This window comes from Acomys minous (assembly GCF_964271855.1).
Source record: "Acomys minous genome assembly, chromosome: 6".
NCBI lineage: Eukaryota > Metazoa > Chordata > Mammalia > Rodentia > Muridae > Acomys > Acomys minous.
This window is the reverse complement of record NC_140487.1, coordinates 90,446,668-90,472,139: the sequence shown is the minus strand read 5'-3', so window position 1 is coordinate 90,472,139 and position 25,472 is coordinate 90,446,668. Positions and strand designations below refer to the sequence as shown.

Below are 25,472 nucleotides of genomic sequence, written 5' to 3'. Positions count from 1 at the left end.
AATGGGACCTCTCTTTGTGGCTGTCTGTTCCTAGGCTACTTTCAAATTGGGATGATCAATACTTTCATTGATGAAATTACCATTATACTCCACACATGTTTCCTACTTGGTGTTGTATGTCAAAGTCAGGGATGTCCTCACACTGAATGGATTCACAATCTCTTTATACAATGACTGAGGTCTAAAGAGCCAAGAGAAGGATTGAAAAAATGTTGTTTTGCTCTATATCCAATAAAGTTTATGAGTAAATTTACCATGATTTGAAATGAGTTGATTGCTTTTCCCGTGTATCTAGTAAAAAGACTTGAATTTCTGGCTGGAATCAGCAGCACACAATATCAACATTTGAGAGATCCTTGTAAGACCATTCATGAGAGATAAGGCCAAAAAACTGGTAGTGATTTAAGGAGTCCTGCATAAATGGGATTATGGAACTGAAGGTGTACAAAGATAGGCAATGCTTTAATTTATAATAGTTCCTGAAGAAATCTGACATTATAATTGATAATAATGTTGCTTTATTTCCTTGTAGTGGAAATATAGAATTAGGCAAGAGCCACATGTTTTACAAACACACACACACACACGCACACACACACACACACACACACACACAGAGAGAGAGAGAGAGAGAGAGAGAGAGAGAGAGAGAGAGAGAGAGAGAGAGAGAGAGAGAGAAGCTGTTTCCTGATGATTCACATGAAGAGACAGTACCTAGACATTATGAAGAATCTCCACATGAATGACTAGAAATAAGGAATATACCATCACTTCATCTCTCAATAATATTATAAATTTTATGTGATAAACTATCATAATTATTCTATAAGATTTTTAAAATTACCTTGTTTATATGGAAAAAAAGTCCTTTAAAAAATTCCTCCAGGGTCCTCAAGTATTACCCAAGTCATTAAATACAGGGAAACTGCCCTTTGAAGGGGCATATCACCAACAAGGGATTAATTGAGAAACAAACTTTTCTTGAATTAAGTTATTGATGTTTTAAAGATTATTAAGAAGCTAGCATTTCTCATAGCCATCTTGGGTACCATTTCCATATAGTTTTAAATACTCAACCCTCTGTACTGCAAGCAACCTTGTCCTATCATTGAGTTTCTCTATACTGTCTCCTTCATGTTCTCCAGGGCTGAGTGAGGCTATTCTTCCATGGTCCCCATGATACCTTGTGCTATTCTATAACACTGACCAACTGCACATACCATACTCATTGCTTTATATTTTTGTTTCTTCTATAAGATTATAATTTTTTTGAAGGAAAGGATTTCTTCCAGTGTATTATAGCTTTTAATAACACACACAGGGCCTGGGGTATGTCATTTTAAAATCAGTATTATTCTATCTGATTAGTCACTATGGGTCATATATAAAATAACTGTTGAAACCTTCAGTAAATGCTTTAGTGTCTCATACATACACCCACACCCACTGATGCCACTTCTGTACCAGGACCTGGTCTGGGAAATGAGGACCCACTGAGACAGCTCAATGACCTACTGTCCTTTGCCCCTGTGCAGATCTGTCTGCATACGGCAGTGGAAGGATATTTGTGGAACCTTGAGGAGGGGTAACATCTGTAAAAAAAAAAAAGTGGGTCTCTGGGGCTCAGGCCTTTGGGTTTTATAGCCAGGTCCCACTTCCTAAGAAATCTCTCTGCTTCTTAACCCCTCCAGACAAAGCCAACAGCTTTGTGCTTCTGCTCGCACAGATGCAGCGCCACCCGACGCTGATGTGTTTTTCTTACCATGAGGGACTTCTCAAAGCATGAGGCAAAATGAACCCTTGCTTCCTTATGTTGCTTCTTTTAGGCATTTAACGACAATGATGAGAAATGTAATTAATACAAAATGTGTATGATTTCCTGAGGAAATTCCAGAGCACTGCAGTGAGAGAAAGGAACTGGGGGCGTGACGGCATCCCCAAAGGGCCACGCAAATTCAACAGGAAGAAGAGAATCTCTGGAGCTTGTTTCTGGTGCATAAATCACGGAAGTAGCAGAGTGAACCCCTGAAATGCCAGTCATTTTTATCACCTTCACCTTCTGACTCACTTAGAGCATCAGCTCGGTTATCTGAATCAATATTTTCTCCTTGACCCAAGCAATTGATTTTTTCACAGTATCCTTCTTTGTCACAGACAGGAGACCATGAAGTCGAAACACAGACTCTTACACTCTCCGAGAGGGAGCAAAGGAGAGCAAGGGCGAGGTATTTATTGGCAGAAGTAGACTGTGTGGTGACAGCTAGCTCAGAGCTTGGGCTTCAAGGGCTGGGAAACAGAGCATGGGGAACGATAGCACCCATCCCAGCAAGCCACCATCCATCTAGAAGTATTTGCAGTGGAAGGTTCTGGATTAGGCTTTAGCAGGAGTCAGAGGGCAAGGCAGGCAAACATGCTATACAGTTCTACTGGGTTCACAAGAGAGGCCTGGAAATAACAATCAAACGGAACAAACTTTTCCAGAGGCTTAGGACATCTGGATCCTGCCTCACAGCCCGCTTAGCCTAGGGATTGGTGTCACTTGACAGCACTGAGAAGGTCTGTGTACCTGCTCCAATGGGGCAGAGAGAAAGAGATTCTTATCTTTTGAGGGGCAGTGATCCTCAGCACCAGCTACAGACGAGAATAACCTGGCATACTGTTAGAAATACCAGTCTGGACACAGATGCTGACTCAGTGGAAGGGAATGAGGACAACTTGAAGGGTTTTTTGTTTGTTTGTTTTGTGTTTTAGTAACTCTGTAAAAATGGCAAGAAACACGGTCTAAAACAAATGCTAAAATGGAATTTAGCGTGCTTGAAAGATCCTGACATTGTTCTATCATTCATTCAACAAGTGTTTGGTAGTGTTGCTAAGTGCTGTAGATCTGGGTTGAAAATTACAACCCATAAACTTAAAGGTTTTCTTATTTGGGGCTAATTTTTTAAAAAACCTTTATTTAAAACAGAGGTAATAATTCTCACCATTTTATACTTGTTTAGAAGATCACCATAAGTTAAATGCTAGAAGTGCTTTAAAATAGTAAGCATTTAATAATTACACATTTCTCTGGGCTTTTTTTCTTAGTCAATTGGAAAGGTGAAGGAGGCTTGCGTGGGGAGAGGAAGCTAAGTGGACAAACGATGTTTACAGCGAGGGACTGGTGGTGGTGGATCAGGGGAAGCAGTGTCTACTCACCCTACAGCTTCTGTTCACATACCCAGTGCAATTAAAAACATGGTTTATTTGCGCAAACGAGACTCAGCCAGTACCCAGCCACCTTAGTCCTGGGGCTTTGCCTTGCTCCAAGAAGGCATGACTTTTTAATTTCTCAGGCCTTGTTAGCTACTTGTACACATTCCTGCTTGACTGTATCAAGGCCTGGCTTTGTGCACAGGCACAGGCCAGAGTGAGATAGATTTATGTTCCAGGTAATTCAATCAATTGTGTACAAACCATTAAATAAATACCTGGACCTGTTTCTTCACTTGTATACTGGGAATGTGAATAAAGGGTCAGCTCAGACTCTAGAGTAAAGTATTCCAGCTCCATGTCTTGCTATCACCATTGTTTGTTTGCATTCAAAAGTAGAAATAATAATAATACACACCTTTAGAAGCTGCTTTGAGAATAAAACAAGCCATTTAAAGGCATGCTATCTGACATGTTAGACTATTGATTAATATTACTTGTTATTTATTATTATTTTATCATCTTTAAATGCTTATGGAAGCCTATGATTATCTGGGTAGCCCAGCCAATAATTCAAGCACCAAAACAAAGAAAGCTAATTAATCCATTAAGGCAGCAGTTTTGATGACAGCTGGGAAGGTATACTAATCATGTCTTTTTTTCAGACTGTCATCTCACGCAGGATAATGGCTCCCAGGTGGGGCCAGTATGCTGTATTATATTCCTGGGAATTCTCACAGGGGTTTCAGGTGTCATGAAAGATGGGATCTTTAAAAGAGTTTTTCAGAGAAGGGGAAACAAGTGACCTTACACTGTCCTTTCTTACTCAGACTGTGTCGCTGTGGTTCAGTGCATGGCCAATTTGCAACGAGAATGCTTACTATTAAGGCTTAAGCAACAGACTAAAGTCCAGGGAGCACACTGGCTGCCTTTACAATGATCCCTGCTGATAACTGCATGCTTACAAACAGCATTTCACACTTTATAAAGTGTGTATTGTATTCATTCATCCATTCCCTGAGTATTTACTATGAGCCAGTGAACTAAACACCATGTTTAAATCCTGAGTAGTACATGCAAGTTCAGATAGGACTCAAAAAAGAAAAAAAAAAAAAGACCTCAGTAGTGCAGGGCAGATGAAAGAGTAAACAAGGAGCAGATTGGAGTTGTGGTGGAAAGCACACTAACAAGAGACTGACAACTTTAACTAGGAGGAGACAGACAAAGAGTGCATACCAGGGACCTCTATCTTAGGGCTTTTAACGTCTGGTTCTACACCAACCTTGAGCCAGACCCTGGTATTCTCAGATACGGGCTCATATGCCTGCTCTGTGAACAATATCTGCTTCCTGTTTTGTCTATGCCTACATGTCCCATTCTGACTGACCCTGAGAAATTAAGAATTTTCAATTTGAGGTTGGCAGCCCATAAGTTTACTTACAAACTTTTGGCTAAATAGACATAGCAATTTCTACTGCTTGATTCTCACAAAATTATTATGAGTCTTAAATAGATTCATGGAAAAAATAATGCCAGTGGTATAAAGAATGCCTTCTATGTAGTAGGCATCAGCCACTTCATGAAAATGCTCATTTTCATTAGTTTTTTTTCCGGAAAAAATGGTACAGAGGTTGCAGAAGTTCAGTGCCTTTTCCAAGATCAGATCTGTAGTAAGTAGAAGTTTCTCTGCTGCTAATGCTGCATCATCATCATCATCATCACCATCATCATCATCTTTATATTGCCTTTTCTTATGCATCAAATTGATTCTACAAAGCAAAAGCTCCACAGATATTTCATATATATGTGAGCAAATACATACATACATACATACATACATACATACATACAATTACAAATGTAGTGCCACCTGTTCTCCAGGCCTGGAAGCAAACATTTAATATGAAACTCACAAGGGGAGAAGTTGTAAGGGCAGATTTCACCACTGAGGTAGCTCTAGTTTCAGTCAGATCTCTTGGACCATCTGTTCATATGCTGCTTTTCATCTTTGCTAAAACAGTTCCCAGCTCCTAACAACATAGGGTTATATAAATAAGCTGGAGTAGAGCTTCCAGACTAGTGACTAAAGTGACTACTGAAATAATTGAATTCCACCCCCACACACTTGTTTACCTGTCTTTTGTTTTAAACTTAAAAGAGAAACATTTGCCTACATGTCTGAAGAGCCTTTGTCAGTCAGTTCTTATCTTGATCATAAGAGAGACCAGCGAAAGAGGTGTTACAGCAAACACTGCTTTTTTAATTTAAAAATTTTATTCATTTTGAGAATTTCACACATATATACTGTATTTAAAATATTTCCACATCCTCCTTTTAACTCTTCCCTTTGTCTCCCTTATTCCTTTTAAAACTGAAGATTTCCTCTTTAATTATTAGTGACATATTATTATATGTACGTGCACATATGCATGTGTGTATGCAACTAGTGTTAATAGTACATATATGCAGACACTGACTTTGCTTTTCTTGTTGAGAGGATTTTGTTGTTTGTTGAAGTTCGGGGACAGAGGTCACAGTTATACTACTCCCTTTGAAGTGTCCAAAAGCCTTATCTCTCACAGGCTGTGTAAATCTCAAGCTTTTGACTGTCAGCTATGACCACAGCTCAGATACACAATTGGCAGGATTGTCATCGTAAGTAAACATGGAGGTCAGGAAAGAGCCAATGAAGCTTAACAGCTGGCTGGGTGAAGTTTCGTGTTTTCCACCTTTCACCTTAACCTTTGTTTTTTTTCTATGAGTTCACAGATATGCTTAAATCTCACAACCGCTTATAATTTCCTTTCTATACTTTCCCCAAGTGAATAGAGCATCTTGGCCTTTTATTTCACACAAATTACTGCACAAAAGTATCTATGACTGTGACTTCTCTAGGCTTAATTCTCATTTTATTTATTTAAGAATATTGGAGACTTTGCAACCTTTAAACAGCCTCTTCTTAAAACTGCCCCCACTGTTGGCTTCAAGGACACTGGTCCTCACCCCTTCTAAGTGCTTGGTCTCATTTTCCTTGGCTGCTTCTGTAAATTTTGATAGCCTTAAAACCTCACTCTTTCAACTTGAAAGTTGTCCATCCATTCTTCCACCCATCCATTCATCCACCCATCTACCCACCCACCCATCCACCAATCTATCCATCTATCCATCCAGACAAGCAAAATAGGCCCAACAAGGATCAATAACAATGAAAAGCTGGGTGTGGTGACATACACATTAGTTCTAGTATCCAGGAGACAGAGGCAGGGGGATATCTATAATTCAAGACTAGCATGGTCTACATAGTAAGTTCCAGAGCTACTGAGGAAAATCCTGTTTTAAAATATATAGGTGTACAGCAATCAACCAGAGCAGACCCCTTCACTCAGTGTGCTCATTGTCTAACGGGAGACATGTGAAGAGACAACCTCACAGTGCTTTAGGCTCTGTTTCATCTTTGTCACACTGAATGAAGGCAGTAGAGGCAAAGGCAGGGTTAGCAGGCTCAGGGCAGGGTGTCTTCTGCATCTTTCACTGTGGGCCTTAAAGCATAAACAACTGAACTCTGACTACTCATATTCATTTTGAGAGCCTACAAATGACTAGGCCACCTTGCCATGTCAGAGTTAAAATAAACTTGAAAAAGAATAATCACTTAATGACACTGAAGTGATCCTATTAGCTCCCACATTTTGGCTTCTGGCATTGTGTTGCACATGCCAGGAAGCCCGACAGAAGAATAATTAATGCTTTTAGGAGAAAACAAACTACAAACCAGTTTGTAACTCTATCTTCATTTTCAGTGTTGCCTCAGCCAAGTTATTCATATGCTTCAGTGCCCACTTACTTCACCTACAAGGTAAGCATGTTTCCTACAAAATTGTTATCTGGATTTAGATATGAGCAAGACACCTTGTACAGTTCCTATGACTTGGTACTTGGGATGGACACCAGTCCAAGAATTCCTCTATTTCAAATGTGGGGCTAATTCAAAGAGAAGACAGAACGTCAGTGATGTAGCATACAACAGGAAGAAGGCATGATGCATTGGAAAAGGGACCCAGGATGGCATTGTTTTGAGTAAAAGTCCTAAATTTTCTTTCAATTTCCATGATCAAATCATTTATGGGCTGCTTTCTATCGTTGAGCTAATGAAGTCATCCTCAAAGTCACTTTCAGGAAGACTATTGCTCAATAATAACATAACCACATGATAATACACACTCCAAGCCCCCAAGTCGGGTGAGTTTTTTAAGATCAGAATCCATACAAACAGTCATTGAGAGTCTTAAGGGGGTCATTTGCGAAGATTGGATTTCTTCAAAAGAAAAGAATATACCCGTTTTATTCTCTTTATTTTGCTAGCTCATCAAGAAGAAAACGATGAAAAAAACCCTCTAATGCCTATGGTACAATTCATCACAGGGAATTTTATGGCAGAAAATGTTTTCAATTTATAATGGCAGTAATAAGTGACATTGGGCAAAGGCTGCAAGAAACGTTTTTCCCCTACGAGGAGTCAGCTAGGAATAGAAGGAGATGTGATCATTACTCATCTCTGGATGCTGAATGTTTAAAGGCATCTTACACAACAGCATGTATTTTATTACCCTGCTTTAAAACAGGCAGAAAAAAATTATAAAAACTACACTCTGCATGTCCTGTTTATTTTTATCAAGTACAATTAAGTCCACATGAACTAAAGGGAAGGTCTTCTTGGCAGAACACTAAATTTTATTCTGACAAGTCCGTCAAAAGGCCAGCCTTAAGGGAGCCAAGTTACAGCATTTGGACACATACACACAGGCATATGCACACACCCACACACATGCACACACCACATACATGCACACCCCCACCCCCACGCCCACACATACATGCACACTCTTTTTGGGGGGGGGTTCCACAAGCGGCTTCTTCTCTTTTTATTTTCATCTTCTTATTTTCATCCTTACTCTTATCCTTCTCACAGTTTATACCCCAACAAAATCTTTCAAGCAGTACAAAGATCACAAAGTGTTTACATTCTGTTTCTCTATAAATAAGGGATTACAATGGGTATACCTAAGAAAATCGTGTTCCCCAGTACCTTCAACATGATCAAATGTTTTACATATTATGAGTGAGAAAAAAAAACATGAATAGCAAGTTATTTCCAAGAACCCACATACATTTGTACCTAAGCAACTTGTTACTTATTAACAAAGTATAAGCAAGCAAGGTAATTTATCAGCCAGCTTTTCTTTACTGCATGCACACTTTTGTAGGCGCCATCTTCTAAGAAAAAGAATGCTCTTAGAGATAGAAAATTCACTGAGAAGTGGTTTTTTAAAACCTATTGTCTTTCTCTGCTTTTCCTAGTCTTTAATTCTTCTTATGGATCCTGCTTGGCTGAAGCACTCTTCCCTGTTCCGTTTCACTCCGCTGTCTGGAAATGTGAAGTTATCAAGACCTCCGGGTATTTACTATTAGTCACTCTCACTACCCACTCGCCATTCTCTCCTGCACCTGTTTAAGTATTATGCGCTTAGTAGTTCAAACCAAAAACCATTTGTTGGGCAGTGCATCCATCGCTAAGAATGTAGTTGTCATTATTACTTCATGATCCTGCTACTTTCAAAGCAAGGAACTTAAGAGCCACACAGGCGCTTTACTTTGTACTAGATTCAGATTCAGGAGCAACAGAAGAACGTGCAAAGGTGCTGAGAGAACCTCCTGAGCCAGGTGGTGGTTTTGAGTTGTGATGGGTAAATGGCATTTTCAGTAGTAAATGGACAGGAGAGGCAGAAGGAATAGAATGGACAACGATAAAGCAGGGTAGTGCAGTCACTCACATGGTAGAACACAGTGGATCTAATTGAAGGACAAAGCCTAAGGGCGTTGATTAATTTGCTGAGCCTAAGGTTTGGCTCTCCTTGTGTAGCGGGAAACAAAATAAAATAACAGTGTAGCCACTGATCTTGAGATGCTACTTCAGAATTTGAGAGCTTTGCATTCTTTGTCAGACCAGTAAATTGCACACTAATCAACTGAACATGAAAACCTGAGACTGACATCTCATCATTAGAAAAAAAAAATGGCCTTCAGGTCACAGGAAGAGGAGGAGAACCAAGGTGCTGGAGCAGATGGAAGAGAGGGGCAGTAGTCCTCTGAGAGAAGTTTAGTGGCCAGATCCTATGAAGCTTCTCGATTTATTTCACTAAATATTTTTTATTTACTAGATGTATATCAAGCCACTGAAAGGTTGCAATGGAGAACTGAAGTGAGCTGAATCTCATTTTAAAAGGAGAGGCTGTGGGGGGCATGGACTCAAGGGAGCCAAAGGAAAAGATCTGCTGGAAGCATCTTCACAGACTGGAAGCGATGGGGCCTGAGAAGTTGGAGGAGACGAGATATTAGCATATCTTTGAGTATCGTTACGTAATTGCCCCTTCTCCATTTTATTCCGCTCCTCAATTTCTTAAACTCTTCATTTTGTACAAGCTGGGGCCTGTGGGGGAGAAGGATTCAGGATCCAGGATCCAGGTATGCTGTCTTTTTTTCTTGGCCCCTCAGGTTTTCTAGAACTTCCTTCCAGCCCAAGTCAATTCTGTTGTTTTGCCTAAGCCTGCACTACCATACTCACAGTGGCATTTTAAGAAGACCAGACGGCATTTACAGAAAGCCTGCCCAGCATCACAGAAACCAGGACTCTGATGCGCTCCAATTGGAGTGAAGATGTGTGGAAAATACCAAGCAAATGTTTGGACTCAGAACTCAAAATAACATGTACTTAACTTTGCAATTTAAAAAGCTAAATTCAAACATGTGTCTTGTTGGTTTTCCAGAAAATATAGAATCTTGTTGCATAAAATTGAATAAGCACCAGGCTCAACTTGTGGTCCTTTTCTCCTTCTCTCCTTTTTTTATTTTGTTTTTATACTTTTCAAACTTTCCCTTTTGCCAAATTAGAAAGTATTCACATGTGTATGGGGCAACAGGTATACTGGTAACCAAAATACACAGTGGGAATTCCTTGTTTCCTAGTTACATTTTACATGCTTAGCTCTCTAAGACCCATAATATTTACCTAATGCACTATATTCATCTGAAATAATGTTTATAGTCTCCTTCATCAACTGCTATTCCACATTTTTATGTCATTTAACTGGTTCAATTACAAGTAAAAAAAGAGAGAAAACAAACTATGAAATTGTCAGTTTCTCTTTATTAACATCTATTTGTAAAAAGTAAATAGTTTCACACATGTATTTGGCATCTCATGATCATATACACCTTTCTATTACCTTTTCTTATTCTCTTCCACACCCCTTTTTATTATTCCATATCCATAATCCCAAATATATAATTTTTATCTTTCTACCTTTCACACCCCAGATTCCATATATGAAAGAAAATATACTTTACATATCTGTGTGACACTGGCTTATTTTACTAGTTTCATCTATTTTCTTGCAAACAACACACACACACACACACACACACACACGTTATGGGTTAATAAAACTCTATTGTGCATATTTAACACATTTTCTTTATTCATTACTCCTTAATTTCGTTAGGTTTATAACTTTTTGCTTGATTCAAAGAGATTAAAGTTTAAGTTATTTGAAAAAAGAGTGTTTAAATCTCAGCATTAATTTTCTTTGTTTCCTTTAACACTTAAATTCTTAGATAAACTTCTCCTTCCTTTATTTGGGAGGCAAAATGCCTCAAAGCATAAAAATGCGATTGACAAACACTAAGCATTAGCTTCCCAATGCTGAAGGAATGACAACTAGAAAATAGCCCCATTTAGTAGGGAGGTTAGCTCTCCTTGTTTCCTTGCCAATGAACATCCTTAGTCAGCAAACATATACACCCAACTCCATTAAATCACAACGACAAAAATATTCCAATTCGAAGCAAATTTTAGTACCCGTTTCACAGACACATTCCAGGTCTCCTCCCTCCCATTTCAGCTGAGAGACAGCTAGGCTTTAATCAGATTCATGTTTACATGAGGTCTTATTTGACAAAGGGGTTTCTTCACTAATAAAAAAACTGATACAGTTCAGAGGTCTCATTTTAGAGATATAGAAGCTAAAATGCAGAGAAGAAAAGGACTTAGCACAAATTAACTGTAGATCACACTTCCCAAACCAGCTGAAGGTGCTTGTGAAGCCAGGATTAGCCACTTCTTGGGTATTACCCCTGCCCTAGCTACCTCCTGCAAGTCTTTCTTTACACCATGGGAGCCAATAAACTAGCTTTCCAGAAACATCTCACTTTCAGAACAAATGGCTACAATCTTGCTCACTGGGGTTCACTTTTCTTATCACATATCTGGAAGCCCTGGCAAGTTCCAAATCTAGGCACATTAACAAGATTAAAAAAAAAAATGGTGCCTCATGAGAATAAACCTTTGGATCTGGGGCTCCAACAAATTCCTTTAATACACTTTGAGTTAGTAAATGGGTGACTACTGATTGAATTTATTTTCTCTGAATTCAAAAGCAAAAAATAAAAGGAAAAAAAAGAGCTCATTATTTGAAAAACTGTTCCTGCATGTGAAGAATAGAAAATAGCCTCCGTCCTTCTCACCAACAGCTGAGATTTTAAGTGTGTGGAGTTTATGGGAATGAGAGAAGACAGAAATGACCTTGACACTTAACAGTGTCTAAGAGAGTAATAATTTTACTGCTATGGGTGGACAAACTCTTAGGGTTTTGGGTTTTTGTTTGTTTGTTTGTTTATTGATTTTTTAAATGCAACCATCCAGATTGGGAGCCTGGGCTGATGAGGAGGCCCACGTTGCACAAGCATGAGGGCCTGGCTTTAGACCTCAAGAATCCAGCGAAAAGCAGGGCACACTGCATCGGTCTGCAAGCTCAGCACTTTGGGTTGGGAGCAGAGATGGGAGGATCCTGGGGTTTCTCCAAGCAGCCAGTCCAGACAAAACAAGATGGAAGGTTTCAGAGTCCGTGATACCCTTACCCCCAAAATAAGGTGGAAAGCTGATCAAGAAGAGACACTCCCACATCAACCTCTGTTCTCCACAATACCCACCTGGGGGTGTGCATATATGTGCATATGTGCATGCTCAGACACACACACACATACACACATACACACACACACACGTGTGCACATGTGCATGTACACACACAGGTTTCATGAACTTGTGAACCTGTCTAAGAGTTATATACTTATCTCTAGACAGCTCTCAAATAAGCCCAAGGGCATAGGGCAGTTTTCTTCTGTTCTCTTAAACAAACTGATGTTTAGTTTTTCTTACTCTTATCTCTAAAGTGGGAGAAACTATGGCTCAAGGAAAACATATAACTTAGGTTCTTTGACTCATTTCTGGCACACAGTGATGGGTAAAATAACAGTCCACTCATTGAGAACTCACTATGGGCTAGGCAGATTCTAAACATGTTGCTTACAAGAACTCATTGGCTCTTCAAGATAAGTCTTTGAGGACAATGACTGACCTCATTTTATAGACATGGAGACTGAAACACATGAAGGTTAAATCATTTGCCTGAGACCATCTAGCATGAAAATGACAGAATTTGGGGTTTGAGCCAGGTTGTTTGACTCCATACCCATACATGGAGCCCGAGTAGCAAGCCACTTTTAAATAAGCAGTAGACTTAATTGTTAATGAATCCAGCACCAGAAAGGAGAGAAGCAAATGCTGTGATTTGGAAGGGCTTCCAGAACCCTCCAGAGTAAGGTCCTGCTGAGTTTAGCTAGAGTGCTGGAATGCCTGATGAGCCTTTTCAAAATGGCTGCTGCTGACAGAATGCCAGATCCTCACACTTTGCTCTTTGGCATTAATTAAAACAAAGGAGTTAATCAAGATAAACTTCCACACCTGCCTGGCACCAGCCTGGAAGTTTATCATGTCTAAATATGTTTCTCATGCATTTACTGCAAATTAGTTTCTGAGAGTGAATTTCAAGGTCTAGTGACTCTGAGGTTCCCTAACTCCGTTTTCATTAAGTTTTCACAAATGATCTACTGTTGCATTATTCTTTTATAGTGCAGATTTAAGGCCCCACTATGAAAAGCAATTATGCTGTCAGAAAAGTGTATTTTGACTTATTAAAAAATCTGAAAGGTTTCAGAAAACTATTTATTTAGTTTTTCATCGGGAGGGTATTTTGACAGTCTTCAGAAGGAAAGCGCTTTGCAGTGCACACTGGGGTGGTCTAGAGGCCTTTCTGCAGTGCATATCTGGAGGCATGGAACAAGCACAGCCCAGGCACAGAGAGGCCATGAAGTTACCTCCAGCAGAACGGCCTGCAGCCTCTAGGTCCTTATCTGTAAACCACAGCAGTTGAACACACTGACATCTATAGCAGTAAGTGTGCAGCTATTACATGGATTCTGCTGCCTGACTGAGCACTTATTAGGTCTTAAGCACAACTCTGTTTGGTATATATCTAACCAAAGAGGCAAGCATGTCATCCATATATTATAGATAAGGAAAATGAAGCTTAAAATGATGAAATACCTCATGCAAAGTCACCCAACAGATGCTAGATTATGGATAGAGACCTGTTACAGATTTCACTGTGCATACACCATGTTGTATTTAGAAACAAACAAAACCCAGAAGAATTATTGACACATATGACAATACTGAGTTGACTGAAAGGACTCAGGTACAAAAGATGCTGTGAGATTAGGAACGGCTCTTCTGCAGTAAGAGGTGGCAGCAGAATCAGGAAGGGGCATAAGGAAGAATAAATAGAAAGTGCAGCTAGGGAGCTTTCTAAACTCATGAAAAAGTGTTCTAGACATTGTCTAGCATGGTCACACATGTATGAGTAGTATCAACATTTAGTGACTCAAGTGCTTAAGTTCAGTGTATTACACTCATAACCCTTACCTCACCAAATAAAGCAAATGTGTCCAGCACACAGTTCAGGTTATGGACCCATGCAGTGATTGCTTAAATATAAAATCTCCATTTTTAAGTAGAGTCTTATTGTGCGGTTTCTTCTGATTGTCTAAGGCTAGGGCAATGTATGTCAGCTTTGGAAACCTATGAGTCAGTGCAGCCGAAATATCAGCTACAAGTGGCACCCATATGGGGCTAGGAAGAGTGGAAAATCTGATTTCATATGCTATAGAGGAAGCTGCAGGGAAAGAAGGAATGGGTATTCTTCCATTCCTTCCAGCATTCCTCCAATCCTCCAGTATTCCCTCCAGAATCCTCCAATACTTCAGATAAAATTTACTCTGGCTGCTTCTGTTGGGTTATTCCCCCTCCCCCATTTTTCTTCCAGAGGGAATTATCTATTTTTCCTTTTTCCTCTTCCTCAAAAAAGCTCGAGAGAATGGCTGAGCAGTTGGGAAATTATGGATAGAAATCAAGGGATCTGAGAAACAAAACAAAACAAAAATGTCTGAAATGGAAAAGCCAAAAGGGTCACATTACTGTCTCATTTCTAAAAGCTCTGCACATTGCAGAGCTGGCCGTGCAACTGGAAAATTTGCAGGTAGAGGTAGAAGTGCTTGGAAAGTGAGTAGCACAAGAAAAATGAGAGATAAAAGGTTTAGACCTAGTGACTAAGAAAGAGAGCAGGAGTTTCCCTCAGGAGGAAGGAAGGAAACAAGTTGTGCTGGAAGGCAGATGACAGCCCTGTGTGGTGCTGTGAAATTTCAGTTTCTAGTCCCCACATCCCCGTGGGCTGAGTGAGGAGCCAGGTAAGCAGGCAGGAGGAGGAGGCGGCTTTTCAGGGCAATAGGGTCAAAGACAAGCTGAAACAGCCTGTTTGAAAGAAAGGGTTAATCAAGAGAAGGGGTAACCTGGGATTAAAAAAAATCACCATTGGTTTTCTGGGTAATTGTACAACACATGCCTGCTAATGGTATGGATTGTGATTATGGCAAAATAGGCTGGTATACTGTAGAAATGATAGATTTAAGATGTTTTAAAGAGGTCGTGATTTCTTATGCTGTGCATTCACCTTATATAAAACAAATTCTAAGTAATTGTGTTATTCAAAATAGAATTATTTACTAAGACTGGGGTGGGGGGGCTGCTTCCAACTGCGCTAGAGGCCAGTCAGCAGATACTGTGGTTAATGTGGAGGAAAAAGCACCAAATATTGAACAGCAAAATAGAGCAAGGGGAATGAATATTGTCAAAGATCAGTTTCTGAGTGGAGGGCTACAAGAAGAGATTCAATTTGATGATAAAACTATAAAACAATGTCACAGGACAAAGCTGAATAAGGAAAAGGTTCCACCTCATTTACAAAGATTATACAAGGCTCTGGAGAATCTTTCACTGTTGTATATATATATATATATATATAAAGATTGGTCTCAGCTGTGAACAAAACCCTGAACAAACAGAGCCTGATGTGAAGCAAGTGGTGATAGAGACCCTTGCATTTGAGACTGGAAATACAGATTGTAAAAGAGTTACTAGACTGTTAAAGGCATGGGCAGCATTAATAGATGAGTGGATAAGAAACACGCCCCACATGAGTACCATGCTAATATCATAGGACAAGCTATTGCTAAGAGTCTCAGATATCAAAATGCCTGGTGCAAATGTGAGAAGTCTGGTCATTTACAAAGAGACTGTGACAAAGGTGCTACAGGTCTTAGATATCAAAATGCCCCTTGTGTTAACTGTGAGAAATACAGTACTCTCCACCAGAAAAGTGACTGCTCCTTTTCTAGGAGCAATTGTTTTTCTAAATATCAAACAGAAAGTATGCTCAGGCTTCCCAGGGTGTGCAGGTGTCATGGCAAGGGATACCAGTGGATCAATGAGTCTAGATCCAAGACAGATATCTGAGGCAATTTCATACTGTCAGGAAGTGGATTTGGGATCCAGGCTTAAGGCCCTGCAGCAAAAAGTATGATCCATGTCAGACAGGAACAGCTGAGAGTCACCAGGTTATAAAAACAAAACAAAAAACTGTAATTAAATCAACTTATATACTATAAGGATATGTTAACATTGGAATGAAAGCTTGCAAAAGTCTTGCATTGGGGATAGGCTTGCTTATGTTGGCCACTGATCTGAAAAAGCATTTAGTCCATTGAGTTTACTCTTGAGAAGTTATATAAATGTTAGATCTCTGAGAGTAATGGCTGCTGCTCCCACTGCTGCTGATAATTCCTGGTTGCTGTTGTTGTGATTTGTTATAGTTTGTTAAGTGGTCAAGTGCAAAGAGATGAGAAGAAGAATTTGAATATCTTGACAGCAAAGATCAAACTTGCTCTAAGGGACTTAATATTCCTAATCACCAGGACATAGTCTAATGATAACAATGGCCCCTTTCCCTTCTCTCTCTTCTCTCTCTTCTCTCTCTCTCTCTCTCTCTCTCTCTCTCTCTCTCTCTCTCTCTCTCTCTCTCTCTCCCTCTCTCTCTGCTACCTAGTATTGGGTGGGGTTCTGTAAGGGATTAATAAGGGAGAAGAAGAGTAGAAGAGAGAAAAATGAGTCCACAAAGTAGCAAACACTGGCTATAGGTCAGGGTCTGCATCCTTCTCTGCTTGAAGTTTTTGCTGTAGGTAGGACAACTATTTATTATTTTTCATATTCTTTTTCTTCTTCATATTTTGTCTTCTTTTGCTTTATTTTTCTGGCAGGATTGAACCTATGGCTTTATGTATCCTAGGCAAGTATTTTCCACCACTGAACTTTAGTCTCAGATCTTTGGTAGACTTCTGATGTTGCAGAAGACCTCTGCACTGAGGGAATGACTAAGCCTTGTGTTTGTGCTTGCATCCTGCATGATCTTGAGTCCATTAACCCCTTTCTTTGACAATAATTTTTAAATAATTAGTTTGGCTATAGTAATCTCTATGCTCCTTCCTTGCTCTAATCTTTCATTTTGGACCAAGGTGATTATTTTTCTGACAAGCCCCTACATTTAGTTGGTTTAATTAGAGAAAGACGGGCTAGGTAAGATAGATAATATGTAAGGAATAGTACAGACAAGATGTATGGATTCACTCCATACATAAAATCTCATATGGTCATCAGAAGAAAAATAACAAATTAATCAGCTCGTGTAAAATAATACCACGAGGACTCAGATAACTCCAGTTAATATCTCAGCCTCTGGCTAGGATCAGGGCTGAATCATGTCTTCCGATTTTTTTTTATTTTTATATGCTCATGCCTCCACATGTCACTGAGTGCCTCCTATGACTGTTTTCCCATCTCATTCCTACCACAATCCTGTAGGGGTAGGAATCATATTTGATTTTGTTAGTAAAGTTAAATGATTTGCCCAAAGTTATAGTTATAGGACATTCCCATAGAATATCTATAATTTGACTCATAAATTAGAGTTTTATACATTGTTGGCCTAAAGTTAGTCCACAGATCAAGGCTTAGCCTGAAGCCACATTTATGGGATACTTAGGCTGTGGCTAAAATTAGTGATAATTATAAGACAGGGTAAAAATTAATTGTTTATTTTTAGGGAGACACTACTTTTTATGAAGAAGTATTGTAAATTAAAATTCCCTTAGATTGGAAAAAGAAAAAGAAAAAATGTCTGGATTGGCACATTTAGTATCTGCTCTGCAGTAAGAGACCAACACCAGAACCTGATGGTAAGGCCCTGATGCCAATGACAGCATACTTTGGTCACAGGGCATGGAGAACTCAAGTTGGTGCTGTCTAGATTTCACAGAACTGGAAGGTGTTATACAGGATACTAGGGGGCCAGGAGAAGAATTATCCACGGTCTTATCCAGCTATGCATCCTGTGAACTACAATACTGCCCAGTGTGGTACAATGCCCATGGGTGCAATGGTTGAGTAACCAACTGCTTTGTGGTTGGATTTAAGGCATGCTTCAGGAAATGTATACTTAGTACTATAACTCGGGATGAGAATCCTTGGCTAGGGATCTCACAAGTCCAGGGGTTAACCTAGTATTTGTACTCTGTTAAATGGGCACAGTATTGAACTGCCCTCAAAATTTGTATCTTTATAGCCATAGATAAGTATAGCTCTGGTCCTCATAAGAAAGTGTGGAACGAATGGTGGTAAATGAAGAAACAGCTGGTCAAAGTCTAGAGAATAAATGTTAGTGGAGTGTTCAGCCACAGATGGAAAGTCTGTTTCAACAACAGCTCTTCCCATGTACTCCACAAGGCTCAGAGAACATAATGGAAGAGAAGGCAGAGAGGTTATAAAGATCAGAGGTTAGAGAGGCCTAGTATCTTCTAAACATGACAAGACCACTGTCCTCATGAACTCACAATAGATAGAGCTGCCTGAACAAAACTAACCCAAGATCAAGACAGTGAACATTCTAGCACGTGTTGGAGTAGGGGCTCACAAGCCTCCACTCACAGGAGGAGTTATTGACGGCTGATGACCTCTGGAAGAGTTACTGTTGTTGTTTTGTTTTGTTTTCTTAAGGATGTGGCCTTTGGTACTTAAACCAATCTCTCCAGGGCCTCATAACCATGGTTGTATGGGCAGCACAGACTGGACATGGTAGGATTTGGGTTTTTCTGTTTGTTTTCTGTTTGTTTTGTTTGGTTTTGTTTTAAAGAGGCCATGAAGTTGCGAGGGGTTTGGAGAGTAGTGATCTGGGAGAACACAGAGGGAGGGGTGGGAAGTGAATATGGTCAAGATGCATAATATGGCATTCAAAGGATTGATAAAATATATTATAGTAAATATTTATAAAACAGACTGTTACAGAAATATCTAGATGGCTATGCCATTTAGCATTAAAACATTTCATTTAGGGATTACATGTCTCATGTAGACCAATTATGTAGCCCAGAGCTGTGAAAGCTATCATATTCACTTGAAAACCCAATCTTATCTTTACACCATGGTGTGTGTGTGTGTGTCTCTGTGTGTGTGTGTGTGTTTGTGTGTGTGTGTGTGTGTGTGTGTGTGTGTGTGTGTGTGTGTGTGTGTGTTGTGGGGTTAATTAAATTACAACAGAATAAAAGTTATTGAAAACTAAAAGAAATCATTTTTTTCTTTTAAAATTGATACAAAGGAGAATAAAATATTCATTAAGTTATGATATAGTCTTGAAATATTTACAGTTTTAATATAAAACATCAAGCTTTTTATTTGTAATATTGCATAGAAAATAAAATATTTATGAATTATTGTTTATTTTTCTTTTCTTTTGCTTATTTTAAATAGGGCCTCACAATACAGCAGAGGCTGGCCTCAAATTTGCAGTCCTACTTCTTCAACCTTTTAAGTGATTATGCAATGTTTATATTTTGATTTATTCATAATGAATTTTATTTAGACAAACAACTGTAAAAATGTTAATTTTTATACTAAATTTTTCTATAGCAGCCTTTTCACATTTTCTAATAAAACACAAGAAATGTGAAGAAATACATTGATATCTTACCAGAGTCACAATTATAATGGCAATTTACAATTTCTATAAGTGCTAACATTTCCAAAGTTGGATTAAAGAAAGTAGTTACCGGGTCTGAAACTTGTCTGAGTGGAAGAGTATTTGTCAAGCATACATGAGGTTCTAGGTTTGATCTACAGAACTGATTGCAAGATGAAAGAAATAAAGTTTAAAAAGAAAGCGGTTAGCAGTCTACTTGTGCTTTGCTTCCAGAAACAGGACAGTCAGGAAAAGAACATTTCATCTCCAGACCACTGTCTCTGCAACTCATTCATGAATTTCAACAGCAGCAGCAGCCTGGCAGCTATTCCTCTACTTTATGAGCATTGCTATTTGAGGCAGTCAGAACACTTCTTTCCTTGACCCCTCGGCAGCAGCCTTTGTCCTCAAACACACCTTACAATGCTTACTCATGGACTCCACATCAAACCAACAAATCAAGGGGAACAGTATATTGAGTCCCATGAGCTACCAGTTCACTTGTGAAATAATGCACACAGGCATCCACACAACCATAAGAAAACTAGCAGCAGTGCCTGTTACAGATAATAGCTATGGTTTTGTGTGTGCCTGTCTAATGTGCCCTGAAAATATATTTACTTAGGTTAGAGAAATTTTTATTTTAGTATATCAGCCTGGATGCATTACTCTATGTGTTGAGGTTCTGACCTAAAAAAAAATATATGTATGTGCAATAAGTCCACTAGGAGAAATACATGTAAAAGAAAAGAGGGACGTACCTGTAATAAGCTGGGGATGCTGTGTGAATTGCAGGAAAGATCAAGAGGGGAAGGGAAAGGACGCCTAGGTAGAAAAATCTTTGGTTACAGTGCAGTTCTAAGGACACTGACATCTGAGAGTCCTTGAGCCATTTTGTCTGCTTAAGGAGAACTCCATTAACCAGAGACAAGAGAGCCTTAATAGCCAAACTGAGCTCAGTTTGTTCTCAGGGAAATCTGTAAGTGGGGCCTCAGAAGGCAAACAGGAGATTTCAACACGTAGTTGGAATCCTCAGCCAACCACACTTCTGGCATAAGGAGCACTCTGGTAGCTGTCAAACTAAGAACGTGACTGGTAGAATTGCCCCATTTAGCTTCCTGTTATATGCCTGAGGAACAGATAAAAAACACAGAGATAGGAAATACCTCATCTTACATCAGTCAACACATCTAGTTAGAACCCATAGATTCTATCTTTAAAAAGGTTTAACAAAAGAGAGTTGTGTACTGAAGCCAGACCAAGTCACTTCCACATTTAGCTCATCTATTTGGCTAGGGAAATAAGTGGATGCATCTTGGAGGACTATAAAATGTTATAAATTTAAATGAAAAGAAACAATTGCAGCCAGTGTCCCAGATATGGCATATTTACTGGCCAGTGTCAGCACAGTTCATGGTACCTTGTATAAGCTATTATTCTGGCAAATGCTCTCTCCAGTTATCACAAGAATCAGTTACCTTTTACCTGACAGGGGCAATGACATGCCATCCCTGTATTGTTGTACGATTATTTTCATCAGATTCTAGTCTCCAGAGAGCTTAATCATTTTAACATTCTGTCCATAGATCATTTCAATAATACGTACATTGGTGAGTGGTGAGTAGATCACGAAGAAGTCGCAAGTGCCAAGGATGTCTTATAAGACAGAGAAAGTGGGGCTGGAGAGATGGCTCAGAAGAGGTTAGGGGCACTGCCTGCTCCTTCAGAGGTCCTGAGTTCAATTCCCAGCAACCACATGGTGGCGCACAACCATCTATAATGTGATCTGATGCCCTCTTCTGGCCCACAGGTGTACATGAAGGTAAAGCAATGTATGTATAATAATAAATAAATATATCTTTGAAAAAAAAAAAGACATAGAAAGTGACAGTAGGTGAGAGGCAGACATAATCAAAACCTAGGAATCTAGTATTTCAGTGAAATTCAAGACGTTTTGAGCTCTGGGCTGTATTAGAATATGCCCTTAAGAGTGAGAAATAAGCTGGGTTCTTCATGCCCGAAATCCTAGTAGTTGTGATGCAAGGGAAAGAGGATCTCTATGAGTCTGAGGGCAGCCTGGTCTATATAGCAAGTTCCAGGACAGGCAGGGCTACAAAGAGAAACCTTGTTTAAAAAAGAAAAAAAGAAAGAAAGAAAGAAAGAAAAGTTGCTACATTTTATTCTAAGCAAAAATAAGTAGTACAATGGGTTTTGGAAGGTAGCATATGTTTGGCTGTATTGCTTCGGTTCATTATAAAGCAAAATGTAGTACTGCCAGTTTTAGGTGGAGCCTGCAGAAGGAGAGGTCCAAACTACAAGGCAAGTTCTTCTGGCACTTGTGCCTCATAAGTAAATGCAACTAAAATAAATAGGTATGCCATACGAAGTCCAAGGAAAGCACCAGTAAAACCATCAGAGACATTAAGTTCTGATAAACAGTTCCAATGGCCATTGTATTAGGTGAAGTCAAGTCACCTAGCTCTAAGCAATTGATGTTCTTTACTAACCATCCCACTCAAATGTGTGTGCAAAGGCCTCATTATTAAGGTTACCTATAAAGGTGACCCCCAACAAGGAACTTTATGTAATAAAGTATTAAGGTAAAAGACAGAAGCAATAAACTTATACATGTATGTTTCTTAAAGGCAAAGCAGAAGAGATGTATATGTTTGTAGTATGTATTTCTGAACTGCTCATAGTAGTAAACTTATAACTTCTGTTTTTCTCTCACACATTCTCTTTCTCCTTTGGCCTGAGTGAATACCTTAGCTTTTTGATGACCTTACCCACTGGTATGACTCAAACCTTTATTCTTAAATAGAACATGTCCTTCAGCGTTTGGCAGAGTGATCTGGGTTCCATGTCCTTGTGGGTCTCTCCAGGTGCTGCTTGTTTTGTGTCCAGATTGTGCAATTCACAAAGACTACCAGGAATCTGAAGTTGTATGCAAAAGCAAAGAGCCTTTATTACCCAAACTAGTGTATCAGTAGAAGCAGAAGATCAGTAGCAGGAGCCTTGAACTCTTCTTAGTCAGGCTTTTTTTCTTTTTAATTGTGACTACAACAAGGAATGGGTTGGTGCAATGGGATTGATCAAGCTTGGTCATAAAAGCTTGAGCAATCTATTGATAATATCTGGGGACATTATGTACTTTCCCACTGTCCCCTGATCAGGCCTAGGCTGGTTACTTTCCTAGAAGTTTGTGGGTTTTCTAGTAACTAGGGTGAGCTTGAGGACAGGCCAAAGACAGAGTCGAGGGATAAGATGGAGTCTCATGGCTCGGGTTCCATACTTGCTTCTGGAAGAGAATGGATGGATATTGAGTTCAATGGTCCCAAGGCCCCATTTCTCACTCAGGGGTGGTTAGAGTGATTTAGGGTGAGGCCCAGGGTACTAGGCCAGATTCCCAGTCTCTCTGGGGGAGGTTGAAAGTAAGTTTTCCAGATGGTGGGGGTCATTTAGAGCGAGACTGGGGGTCTCAGATGGCAGTGGAGACTCTGGATCCCCACAAGCCCATGATGATACCAAAGTGTTAAAGCTCCTTTTTGAGCTGCTGTGCAAAGTATAGCAGTGAGATGCAGACCTGGTGGTCTTTCACTGGGAGTCAGCACTCAGCCATTGGCAGTGATGGAACATGTGCCAGCAGCTGCAAAGGTAGTTCCACCATTGCTGCCTGTCCATGGGGCATCCAGTGGCAGTTATCCCTGGAATAAATGGAGTCTCAGAGGGTCATGGTGGAGGAATGGTAAGCTAGAGAGTTCCCTAAGCAAGCCAGCCAGCCTTTATTTATAAACCTTGGGCAGTCGGGAGGGGTTTTGAGGGTGAATATGGGCTGAGGGTACCAGGATACTTAATCTACATATAGTGATGCAGTAATAAGGAGGTCTATCACCAGAAGGAGAAAACATTACTTAATTATGCTATCTGTGAGGGGCTGACTTCTAGGTACAATTAGAGGTCATTTGCTGGAGGCTAGGATCTCCTCAGCATAGGGTGGGGTACTTCCAGGAATTCCCTGTGCTTGTTGAAGAACTTCCTTATCAGGAAAGGGTCAGGCCTGTAATTTTCCTTGAGGGATACATGACACTCCTTACAAAATCTGACGTTACCAGGTCAGGTGCAATGAGAATCCCACTGAGAAAAGGGAGTCCGCCTTCACAGATTGAGCACAGAAAAGTTCTCCAGAGAAGCCCATGCCTTACATTGGGCTACTGTACTTTCTCACTCACTTTTATTATCAATAACAGAAGTACCAAAAGGGATTCTGGAGACTCCTGTGGCATTCCGATGGTACATCTTGTTCCCATTGTGCCATAATAACACAAATTTTAGTTGGTAAATGGAATAATTCATTATAACCAACACAGCAGCATGATTTGTTGCTTATTCAGTTTGTAGCATGAAAAGCCCTAAGTGGCCAGCAGTTTTGCATCAGCTTTTATTATTATATTTAATGTCCTATAGTAACTAAGACCAGCTAAGCCAACAGAGGCCAAAGGTGTAAAGCCAAGAAATAGATTTCTGTGTTTTTCAGTTTAATAAATGAAAAATCGATGTCAGTTCAACCCTTGATTTCTTGGATGTCTCTATCCTAGCCATACTGGAAATAGCACCATATATTCACCACTATTTCAAAGCACACATGACACCTTCCAAGAGAATGCCGTATCTGACTTCCAATCAGCAGTGGAACTGAACCTTAGGCTGCAGAGTCCACAATCTTCCAGGCCAGATGCTTTTTCAAAAAGAGGTATGCATTAAGACCAGTGTGTACTATATATGTAATTCCCTTATTGCAATATCATTTAAAAAGTGGGTTTTTTAAAATCAGGTTAAATGCCATAAGAGATATCAAAAGGAGGCTAATAGGTTCTACAAACCTATGAGCAATGGTGTTGACAGAAACATTATTGTAGAAAAACAAATTCAAATCCACAACAAGTGTGCATTCTAGTAAGTATAAGTTATTGGTCTTTTGTTATAGAATGGGTCTATTATAATCAAATAGCCTCCAAGTGGCTGAATAGGAGTGATGCTGTATCAGAGAGTCATGGCCACCTCTACTTCTGGAAGACTAGAGTATCCTGTAAGTCTCATGTAGAGATCGTGAATAGCCTCCACCTCTGATGCTATGGCCTCTTTGCCTAATTAATATCAAGGAAGTACTTAGATATATATAGAAAGAGATGGACTGATACCTAAAGGTGATTATTGGAAGTATCCTCTGCAGAAGGTGCTTTTTGGTTAGTATACTTATAGAAAGAAATATATTCACACTTTGCCCATTATGGTAAAATTCTATCCTAATACCTTTTCCTTAAAAATATGTAATTCCTGCTCAATCAAAGTGCTGACAATTAGGCTTTAACTCTGAGAAGACATGCACTTCTGCCTCCCTTTCTCCTCTAACGAAATGGGCAACTCCATGTGATACCAAAAGCTCTGATGACTGGAATGAATGGTTTTCTTTGACTCTTCATCCTCAGAGACACTTCTGCTATAGGGAATGCCAACCCTTGGCATCTGACTATTGCCATTTTGCCATACATCATTTATAAATGAGACTCTAGCTTTCACTGACTAAAGAGTCAGTTCCTCAAATTGTTCTATAAGAAGATAGAGTAAACTAAAAAAGAGGTAACAATGTTTCAAGAAAAGATACTGCAGAAATACTTCATTGAAAGCACTCATGCCTTCAAGATCTGCTATAGCAACATACATCATACTATTTCTTTTATACAAAATATCCATTTATTTTTATTTAAAATGTGGTTTAGTTAATGTTAGTATTGCTGTGATAAAACACCATGACTTGAGCAATATAGGTAGGAAAGAGTCTATTTGACTTACACTTCCATATTACTGTTAATCATTGAAGCAAATCAGGGCAGGAATCCAAGCAGGGCAATCACCTGAAGGCGGGAGCTT

The 25,472-nt window shown here is 39.5% G+C and overlaps 1 protein-coding gene across 5 annotated transcripts in view; it reads right to left on the bottom strand.

Moving 5' to 3' along the window:
* The window catches only part of LOC311600411 (BEN domain-containing protein 5), a 1,156,253-nt gene that overhangs the window by 435,336 nt on the left and 695,445 nt on the right, over window positions 1–25,472 (bottom strand). The window lies entirely within an intron of this gene.